Source organism: Bison bison, unplaced genomic scaffold (assembly GCF_000754665.1).
Source record: "Bison bison bison isolate TAMUID 2011002044 unplaced genomic scaffold, Bison_UMD1.0 scf7180017862695, whole genome shotgun sequence".
Lineage (NCBI taxonomy): Eukaryota > Metazoa > Chordata > Mammalia > Artiodactyla > Bovidae > Bison > Bison bison.
In genome coordinates this window covers 75,662-80,568 of record NW_011493267.1, presented here as the reverse complement: position 1 = coordinate 80,568, position 4,907 = coordinate 75,662, and the positions used below count along the sequence as shown (strand labels likewise).

The 4,907-nt window shown below is 47.9% G+C and overlaps 1 long non-coding RNA gene across 2 annotated transcripts in view; it reads right to left on the bottom strand.

The window, feature by feature from the left end:
- LOC104983463 overlaps positions 1–4,907 on the bottom strand; it is a 6,348-nt gene extending 1,441 nt beyond the window's left edge. Inside the window, exons 1-3 of one of the 2 annotated variants that reach the window (XR_824653.1) lie at positions 4,761–4,907; positions 2,941–3,770; positions 2,385–2,476 (exon numbers count right to left, since the gene is read on the bottom strand). This is a non-coding gene — a long non-coding RNA (uncharacterized LOC104983463). Of the gene's footprint in view, positions 1–479; positions 2,477–2,940; positions 3,771–4,760 lie in introns of those variants that run through there. The other variant, XR_824652.1, reaches the window with a different exon arrangement.

Here is a 4,907-nt window from a genome sequence, read left to right as displayed (position 1 = left end):
CACATAAAAAAGAACTTATCACAGCAATAGACCTTTGAAGAAATACTGGATGATTTAGGGATAAGCAACAAAGTCCTACTATAGAGCACAGGGAACTCTACTCAGTATCCTGTGATAAACCATAATGGAAAAATATGAAAAGAAATACAGAGATAATTTTAAACAGGAAAGATTAGAACTGTAGAGAAGACAGTGTTTTTAAATTATGCCAGGTGAGGCCTTCTCAAGCAAGATCAAGCAACCCACTCCAGTACTGTTGCCTGGAAAATCCCATGGATGGAGGAGCCTGGTGGGCTACAGTCCACTGGGTCTCGAAGAGTCAGACACGACTGAGCGACTTCACTTTCACTTTTCACTTTCATGCACTGGAGAAGGAAATGGCAACCCAGTCCAGTATTCTTGCCTGGAGAATCCTAGGGATGGGGGAGCCTGGTGGGCTGCTGTCTATGGGGTAGCACAGAGTCGGACACGACTGAAGCAACTTAGCAGCAGCAGCAAAGACATGCTAAACTAGGAAAGACACCAGGACATGTATAAAGAATTCAACTACAAAACATAGCTTTTTAAAAGATATATTAAAAAAGAGATATCAAAAGAGAACTGAACAAAGTATGAAAATCATGTTTTATTTCCATAAAAGCACGAAACTGACTCACAAGTAGCTGGAAAACAGAGATACAAAGGATTGTGATTTCCCCCCAAATTTTCAGAAGATGAAAAGAATACAGTATGAAGCTTTGCTTACATTGAAGGCAATCTCAGAGGTTGGCAGTGGGGATGGAACCTTTGCAGCTTTAGGGGAGGACATCTGACAAAATCTATCAGAATATGAAATGCGCCATTCTTTTTTTTTGCTGTGCTGGGTTTTCACTGCTGCACAGGCTTTTCTCTAGTTGTGGTGAGTAGGGGCTACTCTCCAGTTGCAGTGCACAGGCGTCTTACTGTGATGGCTTCTTTTGTTTAGAAGCACAGGCTCTAGGGCTCATGGGTTCAGTAGTAGCAGCTCCCAGGCTCCAGAGAACAGGCTCAATAGTTGTGTTGCATGGGCTTAGTTGCTCCAAGGCATGTGGGATCTTCCTGGATCAGGGATCGGTCCCGTGTATCCTGAATTGGCAGGCAGATTCTTTACCACTGGGCCACCATGGCAGTCCCAAATGTGCCATTCTTGTCCCAGCAGTCACATGTTAAGATGCCCAAGAAATCCTCAGACATCTGCTGAAAAGTCAGTAGGCTCAGAGGTAGCCACTGACACATTCTCTACGTCAACAAAAAACTGCAAAGGTCCCTTGTGTCTTCATTAAGAGAATGTCCTGGTAAAGATCAAAGTGTATCTGTGTTTACTAATGTGAAAACCACTTCCAGCCACATGCTGTGATCATTTTTAAAATGTGCATAATAAAGGATTACCACAAACATGTCTTGAAGAATTTTTCCTAAAAATCTCATAATGATGTGAAACGCAGTGTTACAAAATTTGAGCTGAGTCTTGCCACAAAATTGACAACAGTGGTTCCTCAATGAGACGTGAGGCATGGTGACAGAGAAGAAGATGTTAAGCCGCTGCTTTGTTGGAATTTTGACCACAAAAATATAAATAAATAAATATCTCACATGATCTTAAAAGAAAATTTAATAATTTATTAATAATGGTGGAGCCAGAATTTGGCTATAGCCTCTCTGATGACAAAGATAAAGTTCTGTGCTCCGCTGTCTTTGTTTTTTACCTAGAAGACCTGCTAGGAGGCAGTCCTTACAGGAATACCATTATCCCTGTGGGATGAATGTACTGAGAATAATTTTTTAAAACCTCCTGTTAGATACTTAGACTGACTCCACATTTTAAAGCCAATTATCGAACGAAGCATCCTGAATCCCTGATGTCTGTTTCTGAACTTTCTTCTGCATTCTGAATCATTAATATTTTGAAACCAAAAACACCATGATTCACTTGCTTAGCTTTGAATGCATTATTAAATCAGGCAGAGCTGGTTTCCTCTTATTACTTTCCTTTTCCAGAATTTTCCAACCATGCCTACACATTAGAACGTGACTTCCATCCTGGTTGACAGAGAGCAGACAGCACATCCAGATGGGCCCTAAGCAATCTCTGCTGCCCTACAGCACTGAGACACCCCGTCTACAACCCGTGGGTGAGAAGCCCTGCCCAGGATGGCGCCCAGGGGAGCCTGCTCACAAGGGCCAGGTCACCAGGTCATGGGGAGATGGGATCTAAGTGGAGACAACAGGCCCTGAGGGAAGGCCCCAGGTGAGTATGCACATAGAGGACTCAGACAGGACACTTCAGAGTCAGACACGATTTGTGAGTCCAGAGAAGGGCATTTCAGGAAGGACAGACTGAGAATCCACTGAGAATATGACCTTACCTGAGAAAGAGCCATGCCTGACTTCTGTTCTTTCTTCTTCCTCCTCTTCAAGGTTTCTTCTTCAGGCAAAGACTGGTCTTGAGAAGACAGTCCTGAGTGTCAAGAATATGCCGTTTAGTGCTTGGGATCAACACACCCCCTTCCTGTGCCCCAAACACACACACAGGTAGGACCTCGTGGAACAGACAGTCCTCTGTGTTCACTGTCTCAGGAGCGACTCAGGACAGTCAACTCCCGCACAAAGTCCCAGCACGGGAGCTTTCCCACACTTTCCCTCAGATCATGCTACCCTCCTGGTGAGGAGTGGCAGAAGAGTGCCATCCTGTCCTGACTTACAGCCCTTGCAGGTTCCTGCCCAGAGACCTGCCCCCAGCACCTTCCTGCCAATGAAAACCCCTAGCACCTGACCCCAGTCCCCTAGACACTCCTACAAGCTCCCAGTGGGCCCTCCACAATATTACAGGACAGAAACCCTTACTGAGTGCACACTCTGCCATAGGATCCCACAGCACATCCCAAATGTCAATAGCTTTTGTTCTGGCAGGAGGACACTCACCAACCCAGGATCCAGTATATTCCTTCTTGGACTGTGTGTGTTAGTTGCTCAGTCATGTTGGACTCTTTGTGACCCCAAAGACTGGAGTCTGCCAGGCTCCTCTGCCCATGGAGATTCTCCAGGCAAGAATCCTGGAGTGGGTTGCCATGCTGTCCTCCAGGGGATCTTCCTGACCCAGGGATCAAACCTGGGTCTCCCGCACTGCAGGCAGACTCTTTACTGTCGGAGCCATCAGGAAAGCCCTCCTTCTTGGAGACCCCACCCTAAAGTCAGGCACAGCCATAACATCCTAATGCAAGAGTGATGTCTCCAACAATCCACGTTTTCCACGGAGACTCTAATATCTTCCATCTTGGAAACATTTCTAAGATGTCATCTGTATCCGGCAGAACCCACATGACAGTAAAGCTTGGGCAGTAATAATGAGATCCATCCACTTAAAACACAGCAGATTACCCCCAAAATGGTCTGCGAAATTCTTCCTTTTAACCTCTTATGGGTCAATGGTCCTCGCACTCATTAGAGACCCCATAGAGGTTACTACATAGAACAAACTTCCTCAGTCTGCCTCTCAGGATTCAGACACAAACTCCTCCACAGCCAGGAGTTTGGCTGCCGATAGCTCACAACTCAGTCCCCACTTGAAAATGGGACTCAACCACAGGGAGTGGCCTCCACAACATCACAGCACCTCGCTGCACAGGACAATGTCTGGTCAGCCTCGGATAGGAAGGCCTGTATCTTCCCTCAGATTGGACCAGTTGTGGAGGGTCACCCCACCTCCGGAGCCCCCTTTTGTAAAGTCCTACAGTGGAGTCTGGATTCTCGTCCTGAGGGCAAAGGGAAGACATGGAAGGGATTAAGACCAGAGAATTCGTCCCTGCTCTGTTTCCCCCTCTGCTTTCCTTGTCGCCTCTTTCCCCCTCTTTCTGTCCCAGGACCACTCTCTCTGTTGTCCAGGGCACCGATACTTTTATTTTCCCCTCATTCTCTCAGTTCCAGGTACCTGCCCCTTGCGGTTCCCACATCTACCCTGATCAAGGTCTCTCTCACCCAGTTTGCTTCCCTTTGTCTTTTTGAAGGCGCCTTTCTACCTAGGTTTCTTCTGACTCACTCTTTTGCTCTGACTGTATCTCCACATCCACCTGGTCCATCGTCTATTTCAGCTTCTCTTTTTCACTCTTCCTTTCTCTGTCGGTCTTTCTCATCCCCTACCCTGTACATTCACAGGTACAGAAGAGATAGGGAGATGTCCCCTACCCACGAAATGCATTTTCCAGTGGGGCTTCGGGAATGTAAACACACCGCGACAAGCACAGACAGTGGGATGCGTTTTGTGCAGAAGAAACACAAAGAATGTAATCAAATGGGTGCGTGTCACCTCTTTCAGCGCGTGGGGCAGAGAACTCCAACGCGGTGAGTGCAAAGTGCAAAGGATGACTACGGAGGGAAGGGGCCGACTCCTGAGGCTACGTAGATATGGAGGCTGTCAGGAGAGGGGTGATGTCTGCACGACCCCGAGGCAGAGGAGAAGATGTGGCCTCCGGGTATACATGGCCAAGCGGCAGAAGAGAATCCACCCCGGGAGTGAGAGCTTTGCACAGCGCGGCTGAGAGAGACAGAGAGAGAGGGAGGATCGGAGCCTGTGGAAGTCACTGCAGGCACTTCAAGCAGGCAAGAGGCGTCACCTGGACCCAAGGCTGAAAGGCCAGTGAGGAGACCCGCTTTATAGAGCGATTTTAACTCGAAATAGACGAGGACCTCCGATCTGCCGCGGAGCTGTTATGCCTTGAATGTCTCGCGATAATGCCGAGACTTACCGAGGGCGGACGAGTGGATGAAGGGGATCTTAACGTATATGACGACCCCTGAACCTTGGATGTGGCGGATCGGGGGCGTGAGGGGCGTCTAAAATACCCAGTCGTGACAGAAAAACCAAGGGCTGCACCCCTCCCTGCGCTTCCGGG